Source organism: Canis lupus, chromosome 28 (genome assembly GCF_003254725.2).
Source record: "Canis lupus dingo isolate Sandy chromosome 28, ASM325472v2, whole genome shotgun sequence".
Taxonomy (NCBI): domain Eukaryota; kingdom Metazoa; phylum Chordata; class Mammalia; order Carnivora; family Canidae; genus Canis; species Canis lupus.
This window is the reverse complement of record NC_064270.1, coordinates 29,080,614-29,098,386: the sequence shown is the minus strand read 5'-3', so window position 1 is coordinate 29,098,386 and position 17,773 is coordinate 29,080,614.

The window sequence follows — 17,773 nt, the reverse complement described above, 5'->3', positions numbered from 1 at the left end:
AGTGCTTGAGAAGGCCACAGTTCTGTTCACTCTACAATGTGCAAGATGTTTTTCTTGTGATTGTGATAATCCTTATGACAGCTTTTCAGAAAAAGGTAAGATTGGTATTACTGTCTCCATTTTATAGACTAGGAGCCTTGCTTGAGAAAAGTGAAATCGCTTACCTTTGGACACATAACTAGCAAATAAGTAGGTTTGATATTCAAACCAAGATCTCTCAGAATCCAAAACCCATATCCCATCCTCTTGTTGGTGGCTTTCAAACTTCAGGATTTGCCAAAGAATATGATTAGCTTTATATCTCATTTTTTCTGTTGTGTCTGAATCTGGATATTTTCTCCTGACCTGGCCAATACTGGACTAGCCTTTCTATCACTTGTCTTATATATCAGGCTTACACAAAAGATTTCATTTGAAAAGTCCTGTGGCTGTCTTTCCTCCCACTATTAAAAATCATTCTAGCTGGAGTTCTAGTTCCAGTCAAAGTAGCATGTATTGGGTTAGCACTTCTGCTGATAGGGGACTCTGTCTCCCCACCAGGGTGAGTAGATATACCACAAGCTCTGCAGAGCCTGTGTAGGAAACTCAAGCAGCTGATCTACGCAAGGAGCTGAGCTAAGAAGTGGTGGGAGAAGCAAAATTTGGGGTGATTTTGAAGACTTGTTCTCCTTCCCCATGATTCTCAGCTCTCTCCTCCCATTCCCCATATCATGGGAGCAGTACCCAAAACCCAGCTCTTATCTGTGTGGCCACCAAACTGGCACTATCCCAGTCTTGGAGCAACAGTCACACCAAGGTCAAAGATCAAACAATGACCTTGAAAGCCATTTCAGGGAAGACACAAGGTCTATATCTTGATGGCAGCTTGGTTGAGAAAGTCTCTCTCTCTCTCTCTCTCTCTCTCTCTCTCTTTTGAGAAAGTCTCTTTGAAGAATTGCCTTGTTTTTTCCCAATGGTCAAGATGAATGTTAAGTCCCGCATTACTGGATTTCAGTTTCCCATTGGAAAGGCTAGAGGGAGGTGCTGCATTTCTACTATAGGATACCTAGCCCACAACCTGCTGAAGGGTCTTCTCTGGGCTGGATCTGAAACATGAGCAGCTCACTGACGCATTACACCTAGGGTGTGGGCAGCCTGGGGGCTCCACAGACTGCCCTAGTCACAGTGGGTGGGGGGGAGTGCATGGAGGACAGAGAGAAATTCTGATGCAGGGGCTCAGTAGAAACTCTAAATCTACAGAAAACAGTCTTAAAAACTGATAGTTGGGATTTTCATCATTTGAACTTTTGCTAAGAGAAGGTTAAGAATGGATTTTTTTTAAGATTTTATTTATTTATTCATGAGATACTCAGAGAGAGGGAGAGAGAGGCAGAGACACAGGCAGAGGGAGAAGCAGGCTCCATGCAGGAAGCCCGATGTGGGACTTGATCCCAGGACTCCAGGATCACGCCCTGAGCTGAAGGCAGGCATCAAACCACTGAGACACCCAGGGATCCCCAAGGATGGATCTTTAAAGGGCAACTTTACAAACATAGAAAATATTCTAGACAAACTTGTTTACATTTTTTTAACTGGAAGAGATATGGATAGAAAAAGAAAATAAAGCAGTGTGTGCACCCCACTCTCAGTGGTAATAATAATTATTTCTGCCATTTATGAGTGTCTCCCATGTACGAGAGGCTTAACACAGGTTTTGTCAAATAAGCCTGATGAAGAAATAGAGCCTTGTATCAAGGGCCTTGCTCAATGTTGCTTAGGTTGGTAAATGGTAGAAGGAGATTTATTTATTTTTATTTTTTTATTTTTTTAAAGATATTATTTATTTATTCATGAGAGACACACACTCAGAGAGGCAGAGACATAGGCAAAGAGAGAAGCAGGCTCTCTGTGGGGAGCCTGATGCAGGGCTTGATCCCAGGATCATGACTGAGCCAAAGGCAGATGCTCAACAACTGAGCTACACAAGTGCCCCTGGAAGAAGGAGCTTTAAACCCAGAGAGAGAACACTTCATGTAATGCAACACTGCTCTCACCATAGACATGTGATTGTCTTCAAGACTGAATGTCAGAGATTTCTTCATTTTTATCCATTGGGTCTCCCTTGGAAGCATCTGCTGGCTCTGAGAGCTGGTATCTATGAAGATAGATACCTTCGGCATCTAGTCTTATCCAATTTGTATATATCCCAAGCAATTTGGTCCAGAAGCTCTTAGGTGGGGCTGGGCAGGGGAAGTGTCTGCAGAGGGTGGTTGGGGATGTGCAGGAATTGGAGCAGGCGTGGGGCCTGAGTGCAGGGAGGAGGACGTAGTATCCTACGTATCCATGTAGTGACGGCCTAGTGAGGAGTGTCACAGCATGTCATAGAATATGGAAGTCTTTATGGCATGGAGGAGTGTGATATGGGGGGATCTGAGCATGAGTAGGATGAGGGTAGTGGCCTAGTATAGCGTGTTGCAGTCCTAGCAGGGTGAGGGAGGCATCTGTAGCAACAGGTAGCCTGGCGGGTGATAGACTCCCAGTGTACACAGTGTGTACCTAGTGGGGCAGCATTTGAAATGCTTCCGGCTCTTGAGGTTCCAGGACCAGACTTACTTCTGATTTTTCAATTCCTGCTGGTTTAGTCCCCTTTGATCTGGGCACCACCTCAGCAATTTCTCAATTCCCTCCTCTCCCCTCTCCCACTGAAGGTGGTAATAGTCACGAGCTTGTGGTCACACAGAGACCAAGAACACCCTGAAAAGCAGTGAAAGCAGGTCTGCAGTGAGGCTTGGGAGGAATGGCCAGGCAGTGTGTCCTGGCATCATGATGCCAGGATGATCATTAGCTTTGTCTCATTCAAGTTGATGGGAAACAGCAGGAAATCACACTCAGACTTCCCGAGGCTTCTATTGGATATACCCCCAATCTATTTCTCCATTTATAATTACATGTATTAACAAGTTCATGGCGGTGATACATGAAGAAGCATATTATGTAATCAGATTGTCTTTGATGGTATAGTTAATGCTAATGTGATGATTATGTGTGAACACTTAAATATATGACACTCATTATCAAAAATTGATTTAAGGACCAGACACTAGTCTCCCCCACCCAGATTCTTTTATGTTCTTTGTCTCTATGTTCTTACTAATTCAGTAGGATGGCATGTGTCTAACTAATTCTTTAATGAAAGGACCTGGCTGGCATTCTGTTAGTTGTGACAGCCGATTGTCCTCAGTTCTCTGGAATCATTGGGACAAAAGCTGACCCAAAATTCCTTCTCTAGTACACACCCTGCTCCTGCCCTTGGGAACTGAAATAAATAGGAAATAGAAACTGATAGGGCAGCCTCTGGCCTGAGGCAAGAGTAGGTTTGAGTCTGGGGTCTACCTCTAAATATCCATGTGACCCAGCACAAGCCCAGTAACCCTTCCAGGATTCACTTGTAATGTGGGTAGATAAAATGTCAGCCCGTGGAGGACAGGTTACATAAATTATAGTGTATACAATAAAATACCATGCAGCTTTTAGAAAGATTGAGGCAGGTAGATCTCTTTGTTTCGGCAGGTCCAAGATCTGTTGCTTGAGAAAGGACTTAATAAATACTATGATCCTATTTTTTAAAAAGTAATTAAAATATGCATATTGAGAAAAAATATCTGGAGGAATATGTACCAAGCCATTATTGATCTTTAACTCTGACAGGTAAGATTATAGAGGATTTTTGCTTCTTATACAAAATACTTCTGTAATATTTTGAACATTTTATAATATACAAATATTTTATTTTTAAGCAGGGGAAGAAGGCAAATTAAAATTTACAAATAAAATAGAGGAAAATCCAGATGTTCTCTATGTTCCCTTCATACTCCAAATAACACTTTTTAAAAAGATTTATTTATTTGAGAGAGAGAGAAAAAGAGTGGAGGAAGAAGCAGAGGGAAAGAATCTCATGCAGACTCCCTGCTGAGGGTGGAGCCCAATATGGGGCTTGATCTCATGACCCTGAGATCATGACCTGAGCTGAAATCAAGTGCTGGATGCTCAATTGGGCATCATTGGGACAAAAGCTGACCCAAAAGTCCTTCTCTAGTACACACCCTGCTCCTGCCCTTGGGAACTGAAATAAATAGGAAATAGAAACTGATAGGGCAGCCCCCCAAAAACAATTTTTTTTTGTTTTGGGGCCCCCCAAAGACAATTTTTTTTAAGGCCATCATCCTTTCTGCAGCTCTGTGCCATCATGGAAATTGGGGACAAATTGGGTCTTTGAGATTCTTTGAGAACTTTATTTATTTATTTGTTTATTTTTAAAGATTGTATTTATTTATAAGAGACACACAGAGACAGGCAGAGGCATAGGCAGAGGGAGAAGCAGGCTCCCTGTGGGGAGCCTGATGCAGGACTCCATCCCAGGACCCTGAATCATGACCTGAGCCAAAGGCAGACGCTCAAGCACTCAGCCATTCAGGTGCCCTGAGAGCTTTATTAATTGCAATATGAAATTAAGACTAGAGTAACAGGAATTAAGTGCCTGTGTATGGTCTGTATAAAACCTATATGAATAATGCGTTGCCTTGTAGGTGACTGTGGGGCAGGAGGTTTATTGAGACACTTGTTCAAATGCTGTCCTTGTGGCTCATAAGAATGAGTGGTGTTTTCCTCCTTCTGTCCTGAGCAGGCACTGAGCCATTCCCAGGCAAGGCTCTCCTGACTTAATTGCTTTGGTGTCTCAGAGTCAAAATGATACCTGCCAGGCACATGGCAGGTAAATCCCCAACCTATCTTGGCTTTGTTTGGGGAAGTAGGTCCTTGGGGAAGCTGAGGGAGTTTTCAGAGGCAGCTCAGGCCAGAAGATGCACTTGGGCTCCCCCAGGACTAGGAAGGGAATGGGTTTGTGTATGTGCGGGGTTGGAGTCCACAATTGTTGTGTCCTGGGTCCTACCGACCTGCTGCAGCCAGACGTGGGGATGGCTGTGGGCTGCTCTAGAGAGACTAATAAACCTACAGTCTAGGACACAGAGGGAGAGGGAGTCTCCAGCTGACCTCTCACTCGGCAGAGTGGGTGCTGTGGAGAACCTCTGGGCCTGCTCAGAACAGCCCCACGGGATCATTGCTTAGCAGAAGGAGCACTGGTAACAGGGCGACCCCTGTACACTAAAGATGGGGCACCATCTTTATCCACCTTTTTGGGGCATCACATAACCTCCAGGATGCTTTCAAAACACAACTGAGATGGAATTTCTAATCTCTAGGCATGAGGGGGTTCAGAGCCAGATCTAATTTAATTAAAAAAAATTTTTTTTAAAGAAAGTAACATGGCCCTTTTCTTTTTGTCATCTGAGTATGGTGGAGCAAGCTTACAGCCATTACATGTTCTTGAGCTCCCTGCAGAGACTTGGCCCTGCCCTAGGCACTTCATGTTGGATTTTAGCAGGTGCTCAATTATGGTGGGAGAGGAGATCTGTTACTATCTGTGCCAAGTAGGTCACTGCACATGACATGTGGAATTGGCAATCATGTTGTGGGGCACCACTGCATGCTGAACATCAACAACTGGTACCATGGCCCTTCCTGGGCAAGTGTTTAGAAAGTGACCATGAAGCATCAAAGCTGCAAATGGCCCGAAGAGAGAGGCCAGCATGCTGTCCCATGGCTTGCACTATAGCTGCGGTGTCCCTATCACCTGAGTCCTCCCTCTTAACCATTAACCCCTGCAGTGAAAGGCCTACATCTTGTTAGTTTGGGCTTGGTCTGGCATTTGGCTGATAATGAGCACTGGGTAAATGCTAAACGGAGTGAACTGGTTCATGGATGGTCTTCTGTGAGCATCTTCTGTCAGCACAAATCTGTCACTGAGTTAATAAACACTATATGGTGAGTCCCTGCCGCGTGTCTGGGACTGCATGATATCTGCACCACCTGGCCCACCTCGAGCCGGCACAGGTGCCTCACCTTGGCCCTTGACGTTGCCAGCAGCAAGTCCTTGTCTTTCCCAGGAGTGTGAAAAGGAAGGGACCAAGCCTGACACTCAGTTCTCTTTCTGCATGCCTTTCTTATGCCAAGTGAAAAGGAAGATTTAGATTTCAATGAAGATTCCCAGCCTCCACCCCCCCCCCCCACCCTCCCATCACCCTTGCTTGGATGAGTAGATGGTATACCCCGGCTGTAGAGTCTGGGAGGCTCGAGGACTTTCCATCGAGGATGAATACCATGAGGTGGAGGCTTTGAGCATGTGTTCAAAGCCACTTGTTCAGATACCTAATTCCCTCCTTAGTGGATCACTGTTTTTTTTTTTTTTTTTTTTTGATCACTGTTTTCATTAGGCGGTCTTTCATGGTACATGAATCAGGTGGCAGGTTCCGGCTCTGAATAGGCAAAGCACCCAGGAGGACTCTGCCTGCTGTGTGGGCTCTGTCCCCCTGCATCAGGGCTTCTGGGAAAGATGTGTCCTGTGGGGCCAGGACCTGTAGGATGGGAGGCCAGGAGCAGAGGAATGGGGTGGGGTTGAAGGGTGGTACCAGGAGATGGTTGTGGAGAGTCCAGATGCAGGGCTCAGAAACCAAAGGCTGTGATGGAAGAGGGAGATAGCAACCAGGAGCCAGACGTGTTAGGAGCTGGCCTGGACAGGGCCTGAATCCTAACTACTTAACACTTACTGTTACTGTGTGCCAGGCACTTTGCTAACCATAGAGCTTTACATGGATTATCTCATTGCAGCCTCAGCAATCCTGTGACATAGGTGCCATTAGCATCCCCTTCTAAAGACAAGGGAACTGAGCCCGAGAGTTTAAGTAACTTGTGCAATGTCACAGAGCCTGTAAGCTGGGGTTTGCACCTAATTTGATTCCAGAGCCTAAATAAATAACCTGTATAATATACTGTCTTCTGGGGGGCAGGGCACACACCAGAAACAAAATGTTCCAGACACTGGGGCAATCAGGTTCTGATAGGAAATAATTTATATCCTTCAAGCTGAAGAAGTTGACACCAGCCTCTTAGGCTGTGTCTAGCCTTAGGTTGTAGAGGAAGGATTTAGTGATATTTATTACATACCAAGCTTTTTCACATTTATTATTATCTCATTTAATCACAGCAATTCTGTAGGATTTATTCCTCCTAATTATTGATGAATAAACTGAGGTTTATGGAAGCTAGGTAACATGTCCAAGGTCATACAGCTAATAAGCAGTAGAGTTAAGACCCATGCTCAAGTTTGCTTCCCAAGCTCAAACTCTTTTACTATAACGTAATTTCTTCAAGTGGGTGCCGACTAGCTGTAGTCTCAGAGTTCCCCAGTGAAGAATGGCATCCATGGCAAATAAGTTTGAGAAGTGTCACAGGTGCACGTTTATGTATTAAAAGCTAAGAGAAGTCTCATAGTACATGAAACTGTTTTACATTGTTTAACTTTGAATTGCTCATTCTTGAGCACAAGACCCTTCCTACGGCCCCCTTATGAAACATACTTTGAGAAATGTCACATTATACTGTGAAGGTCTCCCAGAGGATAAAGAGACAGGGTTTAATTTAGAAAGATTTCTTTCTTTCATCATCATGAGTTCTAGCTCTGGCCCAGAAAATAAAAATGGTCAACAGCAGCTATTATAATTTTAAATGTGCATATCTTTTGATAAAAATAATGATATGGGTGCAAGGAAATCTGTATGAAGTTCATCGCACTGTTGTTTGAATGGGATGAAGTTGGAAACAACCTAAATATTCACTGACTGGACATAAAAAGAAAGCATAGCATACCTACACCACACAATGCCATGCAGCAGCTGAAAAGAATGAGCTAGCTCTATAGGAGTTAATGTGGAGAAGTCCCAAGCCATGTTGTTGAATAAAAGAGATGAGATGCTAAATGATATATTTAACATGATACCATGTATGTGAAATTAAAAGAGACTTGACATTTTTTGTATAGGTCTATATACGTGTGTTAGTGCATAAAATGGGGATGAGGAGGAGACACAAATTAATAGCAGTTTCCCGGGAGATGAGATAGATCAGACCAGCGGCTCTCAACGTGTGGTCTCAGACCAGCAGCCTCAGCATCGCCTGACTACTTGTTAGAAACGCAAATTCCTGGGCTCCCCCCTAGACGTATGAATCAGGAACTGAGGATGGAGACTAGCAATCTATGTTTTAACAAGCCCTCCAGGTGATTCTCATGCATGTTCAAGTTTGAGAATCACTTGGCGAGACTATCCAATGTCTTAGGTGATAAAAAGGATGGACAGGACACCTTCCTCCAGCCTGTAGCTATGCCGTTCAAAATGTGTGTTCTCTGTAGTTGGTGAGATGGAAGAGAACATGGTTGCTTCTGCTTATACTCCTTGGGCCAGAACTAGTCACATAACCCCAACCTAACTGCAAGGGATGCTGGGAAATGCAGTAGGTCACATAGGATGGGGATCAAAGGAGACCAAAGTCTCATTTATTGAGCTCGCTTATTTATTTATTTATTTATTTATTTATTTATTTATTTATTTACTCATTCATTCATTCTACAAGCAGCACATATTCATGTATTACCTTTGTAGTTAAAAAAAAAAAAACCCAGGTTGATGAAAAGGTAAAGCCTGCTCGTGGTAGGTGTGTATTGGGGCTTGTATGCATGGGAGATTTGGTAGGCAGGGATGGTGTATCTCAGAGCCAAGAACTAATAAGGCTCTTGGATCCTTCTGTTTTCGGTTTATTACCTCATTTAAATGGCACTACAATCCTCTCATGTGGGTACTATTATAAATAAGCCTCATTTTATAAGGGCAGATTCTGAGTTCTTTTTTTTTTAAGATTTTATTTATTTATTCATGAGAGACACACAGAGAGAGGCAGAGACACAGGCAGAGAGAGAAGCAGGCTCTATGCAGGGAGCCCAATGTGGGACTTGATCCCTGGACACCAGGATCATGCCCTGAGCCAAAGGCAGACGCTCAACTGCTGAGCCACCCAGGCGTCCCAGATTCTGAGTTCTTAAGAAGTTCCAGGACTTGTGTGGGTCACACAGAGGGTAAGGGAAGCCCTGAGAACTGAACCCAGGCTTTCATGTTAGAAAGTGATACCCGGCTGCAATGCCTTAAGGCCTTCGTACCTGTGTGGGTGTCTTACGCTGCAAATGGAAGAATGTTACTTGAGAATTAATTTTATATTTATTTTTAAAAGATTTTATTTGTTTATTTCATGAGAGACACAGAGAGAGTCAGAGACACAGGCAGAGGGAGAAGCAGGCTCCCTCTGGGGAACCTAACGCAGGACTCAAACCCAGGACCTGAGCCCAGGACCCCAGGATCACAACCTGAGTCAAAGGCAGGTGCTCAAGCACTGAGCCACCCAGATGCCCCCTTAGTTGAGAATGAAATCACTGGTATGTATCAAGGGGAGAACGGCTGAGCTTCCTTCCAGCTTCTGTCCTCACCCCTGCCCACTCTCAGATGGCTCACAGCCTCAATTCGTGGTCACATCCCCCACACAAGGCCCATCCAGCTCCCAAACCATTCACCAATGATGTAGATGTCACTGAAGGTTTCAGAGGCGTGGGAGCAGGGACTATTGCTCAGCCCACCAGCCTTCTTTAAAATCCTCTACAAAGTTTCCACCCCTGCCTTCAGACTTCTCCTTTTCCTTCCACAAACTGTTTAACTCCTTCAGTGCTCGGCTCCGGCCTCTAGCCTCACTGCACATCTGATATAATTCAGGGAATGAAACAAATGCCTAGCAAAGCCAAACCTCTTCACTGGAGGAATCCTGCGTACAGTTCTCCCTACTACATTTAAAAAACACCCAGGGGACTTCACATCCGCTCGAAGCCAAGGGCAGGCTTAGCACAGATAGCTAAGACAACAGCTGCTGGCCAGGTCATCCTGAGAAAATGATAATTAGTTCAACGATGCCCTGCTCTTGGTTGACAAGTGAGGGTGGGGGAGGGAGGAAGAAATTTCCATGGAGGAAAATATGCATATTTCCAAAAGAGATCCAGTGAACTGACCCACTGTATGGGAACCCAGTGACCATGGTCAAGGCATTCCAGAGTGTGTATTCTCAGTGGGAAGGCACCCTAGATTATGAATATTTGGGGCAATAAAAGAGGTCAAATTCCAACCAACCATCTCCCTTCTGACCCAAGTTCTTTTGACCGGCATGAAGGATGAGGCATCCCCAAATCCTCACTTTCTTCCTTTGTGCAGAAGTGGGGTGGGGGGCCCTTCTCTGGCCGGGTTATACCCCGGGCGGGAAACCAGGTGTGACCGGAGAGCGGTGGATGAAAGTGCAGGCTTTTGCCACTATTTCCTGGCGGGGGCATCTGTTTGCAATCACCCCTGATGCCAGCAAAGCCTGTTGTTCCTGCCCATGCTCTTGTGTGATGGTGCTGGAGGGTGGTGACATGGAGGCTGCCTTCCCTCTGGCTGGCAGGTTTCACCTCGAGCTTCCAAGTGCAGGTGACTTCCAGCCTCTGACAGCAGCACACCGGAGCAGGAACCCTGGGATGTCAGTGCCGTCGAGGCACGGCTGACACGGTGCTGAAAATCACTTCCTCTTCTTCCCTGGCCCCTATCCAGGCGGGAAGTGGTCCTTTCTGATCTGAACCCCCCCCCACCCGCCCCCAAACCAGCACTCCAGGAGGCTGTGCAGTGCCCCTCAACCTCTTCTGCTTAGAAACCCTGGCCTCCAGGGGGCAGCCGACGCCCATGGCAGTTGGAAATGTCTGAGGATTGCTGGTTGTCTTTAAAAATTGTAAAACTTTGGCATTCTACTGGATGATCCATATGCGTTTGTTTTAATTTAAAATATCTTTAAAACTGTTACAATTTTTCCTTCCAAGTCTTGGACTGGAATAAATTCTCCAGAAAATGTACCATGTTTCTCTTGGGGCTTTGCATACCCCTTGCCCTCCGCCGAGCACTCTTCTGGGGTGTGTAGGCAGGCTGATGCCCCAAACTGTTGGCTTGTCATTCAAGGCCTTCTTAAGTGCTCTTGATCCCTATTTCCAACTTTTTCCCCAGGAGACCCCAGTCGGTGAGGGAGTTTGGAGGCCACTTGTGAAGCAGGGACCTTGTCTGTCCGCTGTCCTCCCTCAGGGTCCACCCAGCACCTTGTGCAGAGTGGGTGATCCCTTAAGCGCGTGTGTCTCCAGCCACCTCCTCTCACAGGCCCACCCAACCTCTGGGATACCATACTCAGAGTGGCCAGCAGATGGCACCAAGGTTTCTACCAGAGGATTTAGTCTGCCTTGACAGACAGAAAACAGACAGGTTTCTCCAGGCCACGTTGCTGGCCTGACATTGCCCGCTCAGCTCTGTCCTTCCAGGGCATTCATTCAGGCTTCAGGGAGAGGAGCACGGAAGAAGGACAAAAGCTGGCAGGTTTTATCCTTCCATGGTTTCTGCTTGTTTGGAGACTTCAGGATGCTCGCTGATTCAAGTTTTCAGAAGAATCCCAGGATTCCTCTTGTGTCTCAGAGAGGCTCCAGGGAACAGAGAGAAGGGGGTTCAATGCCAGACAATGGAAACATTTTTTCTGTTCAGCACTAGGGTACTTTATCAGAGGAATACGGAACCTGAAGATAAAAAATGATAATATATTGAAATATCACCATCAGGGCCACCATCACGAACACTACCTCTGCGACCACCACCAGCACCACCACTGCCATCATCAATGCCACCACAACTACCACCATCACCATCACCATCACTACCATAGCCATCTCCTCTCTCCACCCTGTGTTTAGAGCTCTGAAGACTAGAGAATACCTTACATGTGTTATATAGTTTCTATCACTTAATCTTTACTGGAGACATTTCAGAATTTTTAAAAAAGATTTTATTTATTTATTCATGAGAGACACACAGAAAGAGGCAGAGAGAGACACAGGCAGAGGGAGAAGCAGGCTCCATGAAGGAAGCCCGATGTGGGACTCGATCCCGGGACTCCAGGATCACGCCCTGAGCCGAAGACAGATGCTCAACCGCTGAGGCACCCAGGCATCCCAACATCTTAGAGTTTGATAACCACAGGGAGCTTGAAGAGATAATCTGACAGGAGACCTGAGTTTTCTGTCTATATCGCATGCTCATCTCTTTTCCTGTTTTCTGGTTTCTCTGGGAGACCCCCAGCAGACCTGTGGATGCCCCTAACATGAGAAGAAAAGGCCCATCGTGCTTTGGAAGGAGAGGGAGAGCAGCTAGTAGGGGACAAAGACCACACTGGCCCCCGCCCGCTCCCCAGGCTCCATATGGATAGCAGCAGGTGACTTGAGCTTAAAGAATGGATGGCCTTCTCCTCCTGGGCACTGTGTACATGACCGATCATTAGCAAGACCTTTGAAGTTTACTCCAAAGGTCTTCCATTTGATGCTTCTGGCAGGATAACAGGCCAACGCAAAGACCTCAACACAAAGAGCCACTGAAATGCTCATAATGATGGCAAAGGATACAGAAGAGGGTCACTATAGCTTCTCCTAAGACAACACAGAAGGCCTGGTACAGCCAGGCTTCCAGAAAGATCCCACACAAGGAGGATTTTTATCTAAACATTAGTAGAAAACGAATGCCAGGCCTCTTAACTGCTGAAAGACCCAAGATGTCCCTACAGGCCACGCCCGCCCTCAAGCCTGTGAACATTCCAATTGGGGAACTATCCCAGGCTCAGCAGAAAGCTCTGCATGCCTTGTTTGGAAGGCCATCTTTCTTGGGGGAAAACTTGTAGAGAGATTTTTTTTCCCCCACACCATCTGCTCTTGTGGGTAGCTAGAGGCTCGTCTTTATTTAATGTCGTGTATGTATGTCAGTATAAGCACAGCTGCATACGCACAGACTCTGTATGACTCTGCTGTGAATGTGCCCACAGGACAGGTATGGTTCAAGGAGGAAGAGAGACAATATATGTCTATTACTCTAGTTTTATGCATGTAATATCACAGGCAAATATAGACACCTGGACATTATCAAACCAAAATTAAAACTTATTGGAAAAAATGACAGTATTTGCACGGATTGCCTATAAATCTTCAATAACTAATTCTCCTTGGACATAGCATCAATACTCACTTTCTTTTTAATGTCTCATTAGGAAGGAAATTTATTGCCCAACCATTGAACTATGTCAGTTTTTAAAAAACACTGTGTGAATATTTCTAGGAACCACATGCTTGATTTTATATTAGCTTTATGCCACCGAACAGGAAGAGGCTTGGTCTTTCCAATGATGAAATGACACTAATCGTGAAATTAAAGGAGATAGCATGTACTCGGTTGGAAGCGACAGCGGTTTCCCATAAATGTATCATAGCCCTGGCTCCCTTTGATAAGTTAGAATGATGTCACTCCAGCCGGGGCCAGGGCACACCCACTTCCCCTGCTTCCCCCGCCCCCTCCACCTCAGCACCCTCTTCCCCTATCTATAAGTGGATCCAAAGAGAAGTCTTCAGAGGAACCAGATTCTCAGGATGGGGTGTGTTCCCCAGCTGTGCTCGTTTGCTTGCCATGGTGGGAATAGCTTGCGAAGGTCCAGGAAGGAAAAGAAAAACGTTAAACAAAAATCAATGGATTGCATATGGTGCCCGTTAAAACTAATAAACAGAAGACGAAGGGCCAGGCTTACACATGTGAACCTGTCTCTGCAGGGCCCTGGCATCCAGAAGGAGCAGGAGTGGCTGCTTCCAGTTCCTGTGGCCCCGCCTTGGACCACACCTGTGGGGCAGGAGCTTCCCTGAGCAACTGGGAGACTAAAGGGGGGGGGGGGTGCAGGGAGGAGGAGGGAGCAGGGAACTTGACAGTTTGCCTGGCCCTAGTCCCCATCTTTTCTGCGGGTTCTTCAGGCAGGACAGTGCCTCAGTCAGGGGACCTCCAATCAAGCAAGAGGGAAACATTTGAGTGGCTGCACACACTTTGGAAACAGGGGAACGTGGAAGGTGAGATTCTAGAACACTGAAATCCAAGCCTCTGCTCATAGCTGGAAATGAGATTGGCCACGTTTGGTTCATGTCCCAATGCATGGCTTTTCCCCCACATTGAAGATATATATATAAACCTCCATTGATTTTTATACATTTCCATCTATTTTTATATATCCTTACATATTTTATGTATACATACGTGCATGTATGTATCTGCAAGATTTCTATCATCTACTCTATTTATCATCTATGTATCTGAGACCCATAATACAGAGAACCAAATGGAGGAGAACTGCTTCATGATGACTTAGAGGATGGGGCATGGAATAACTAGACACAAGCCTCCCTTTCCTTCCCAGCTCTTTGACTTATGATGTGGTCTCCATAAAGATTCCTGGGATGAGTGCCTTTCCCCCTAAAAAAAAGTCATTCGCCTCTATCAATATGCTGCTAATAGTGATTTTCATTTGTTCAATAAATATTCCATTATCTGCTTGGCCAAAGACCCTGAGAAGTGCAAGAAAAGGCTTCACACACAAGTAGCTATTATTTGAATGAATGGATGTAGGATACTATTTTGAGACTATAGTTTGAAACTCTATGTATTCACGTATGTATACATGTGTGTTTGTATATGTGCTTATCTTTGTGCTTTCTAATTTGTAAAGACATGATTCGGTTTTTTTTAATGCACCAAAAAGTCTCGAAATATGACTGCCCAGATAATCCCAAAGATCTTTCTCAGAAACAAAAGTTACATATGCCTGTGAAAGTACTGAAAGATGTGATTTTTACACATCTTAAATATATACACCCAAACCCAAATTTGGAGTTCTGGCAAAAAAAAAAAAACAAAAACAAAAAACCCTCAAAATTTGCTTCAATTTAAATTGAATCTGTTTGCTGGGGCTGCGGTCACCAACTACCATGGAGAAGCACAAGACGACAGAAGTTTACTCTCTCTTTTTTTCCTTTGGATATTTTTTTTTACTGGAGTTCGATTTGCCAACATATAGCACAACACCCAGTGCTAAGTTTACTCTCACAGTTCTGGAAGCCAAAATCCAGAAGCAAGGTGTCAGTAGGGCTGTGCTCGCTTTCAGAGCTTCTTCTGGTGTTTGCTGAAAATCCTTGCACTCAGCCTAGTCCATGCCTTCTCTGGCACATGGTGCTCTCCCTTTGTGTCTCTCTTAGTGTCTCCTCCTTATGGGGCCACTGGTCATATTGGATTAAAATCCACCCTACTGGCGCCGGGGTGGCTCAGTCGGTTAAGAGTCTGACTTCAGCTCAGGTCCTGATCTCAGGGTCCTGGGATGGAGCCCTGAGTTGGGCTCCCTTCTCAGCGGGGATCATACTTCTCTCCCTCCCTCTGCTTGTACATGTGCTCTCTCTCTCTCTTTCTCAAATGAATAAATAAAATCTTAAAAAAAAAATCCACCCTACTCCAGTATGACCTCATCTCAACTTACAACTTAATTATAGCTGCAAAGACCTATTTCCAAATAAGGGCCCATTCACAGGTATCACGGGTGAGGACACAGGCATATACCTTTTTGGGAGAGACAATTCAACCCATAACAGTTAAGAATGCTCCTTTTACCTCTAAGGTTCATGTTAGATTGTAGGACTAGAATTACTTAACATTTTATTGTTTCAGGATAACCAGCTGAAGAAAAGCAACCCAACATGCATCCCTTTGGCTTTCTTCCCTATGTATTCAGGTAAGTGTAATAATCAAAATTTGGGGGATCTGTAAAACCACTCTCTCCAACACTGTCCCTCCTACTTCTTTTTTTTTTAAATCTTTTTTTTTAAATTTTTATTTATTTATGATAGAGAGAGAGAGAGAGAGAGAGAGGCAGAGACCTAGGCAGAGGGAGAAGCAGGCTCCATGCACTGGGAGCCCGACGTGGGATTCGATCCTGGGTCTCCAGGATCACGCCCTGGGCCAAAGGCAGGCGCTAAACCGCGTGCCACCCAGGGATCTCTGTCCCTCCTACTTCTGAATGAACCCCAAGAAAGAGCTTGGGCCCAAGGATGGCAAATAGTGTTTCTCACCACATGATGATAGACACCACAACTGAGATCATTTTTTCAAAATGCTGTTTGGGTCTATATGCTTGCAGATCCTTTCTGGATCAGGCCAAGGCAACTCCCGTTGCTGTTTTCATAGGGGGGGAAGTGTGTAAAGGTAATTTGAGGGCTTTTTTGTCCCGCATGAATCTGTCTTGGAGAGAGCAGGAGAGCTACTGGTTTGAACTACAACATATACCTTGAAACTGTTCACTTTTCTTTATTCTACCAGCCAAACTGCCATCATTCAGCTTTGTCCATTCTTTTTTTTTAAGATTTGTTTTATTTATTTGAGAGAGAGAGAGAGAGAGAGAGCGCACAGTGGGGAGGGGCAGTAGGAGACAGAGAGAGGAACACAAGCAGACTCCATGCTGCGTGTGGAACCCTACATGGGGCTTGATCTCACCACCCTGAGATCAGACCTGAGCTGAAACCATGAGTTGGACACTCAGTTGGCTATGCCACCTGGGTGCCCCTGTTGATTCTTCACACATGCTCAGATTGACCCCTTAAAAGCCTCAATCAAATCATGTCACTTTCTTGTTTAAATTTTCTATGATTCTTTTCTCCTTTCTTTACATTTAAATGAAATCCACAAGGCGTGGTCTACGTGACTCTTTTCAACATTTCTAAGGATATCTTGGAATCGGACCAATTCTTTTGGCCTGACTTGGGTTCTGCACCTGTCCTTATGGCCAGGGCAGATGTGACCCTCTAATAAGCAGATTTCTAGAGTAGGAAAGGGGTCAGCTCAATCCAGATCACACAATCTCATGCAGGGGGACCTTAGGAAGATCAGTGAGCCATTGCTGGAGGAAAGGATGCCAGAAGGATGCCACACATCCTTCTCTTACTGTAAAGTTCCCTGGCAGCAATTTGGCAGAGTGAGGACAAATGTAATAGCCACAGGTCTATGGGGAGGTGGGCAGAAAAGAAATTAGAGGTAAATGTTTACTTAAGAGTAAATCACAAGGAAGATGTGGGAATAAAAAAGAGAAGAACATGCAGAGATTAAAAAAAAAAAAAAAAAAAAAAGAGAAGAAACCGAGCATTCAAACCTCAGTGAAGTGGTGCTGATCCCATTTCCTAGAACTCATGCAGTGAGAGTTCTAGAAAGGCCAGTCACTTCTTGCTCTAGATCACTTCCAGGGACACTCAGGTGGGATGCTAGGGCTACAGTCCAGCCAACCAGATGGGTAGAAACTTCCTACCTTTCTTTCTGCTTGGCTCTTTGTATCCGCTTTTTGGTGGGTAGTGGATGGGAGAGAATTAGCCTGTCATTTGGGTGGCCCTAGCACAAAGCAAGATTTAAACACCGAGGGAGACCATCGTTGGGCTGACTGGAGCCAGCAAGCATGGATTTGGCTGTGCGTCAGGCAGGGCAGTGTAGGTGGCGGGGGGCCAACCTGAGCTGAGGACTAGAAGCCACACCATTCCTGGTAGGAGGTGCTTCGGTTGGTGTAGCAGCTTGCTCAGAGCCGTGTGTCTTCTTTCTGTGGCTCTGGTTTTCAGTTCTAGGGTTCTTTGTCATAATATGTTTACATTCACAGGGTCAAAGGCTGAGTAAATATTTTGTTAGGCAGATTTGTATCTTTGTGAAACTCAAGATGCATGTGATAATGCTTTTGAGTTGGCAGTGGGGCCTTGGTGAAGAATCAGTGAGAGAGTGCGCACAGAACAGCTTGTGAGGATTCGCTTGGGAAAGGGTTCCCAGCTGCACTCTGAGGTGGCCAGGAACCCACAGGCTCATGGAAGTCAGAATGGGAGGCAGCCCCCGCATCAACCACATGTGTCTGCCTTATGTGTCCTTGCTCT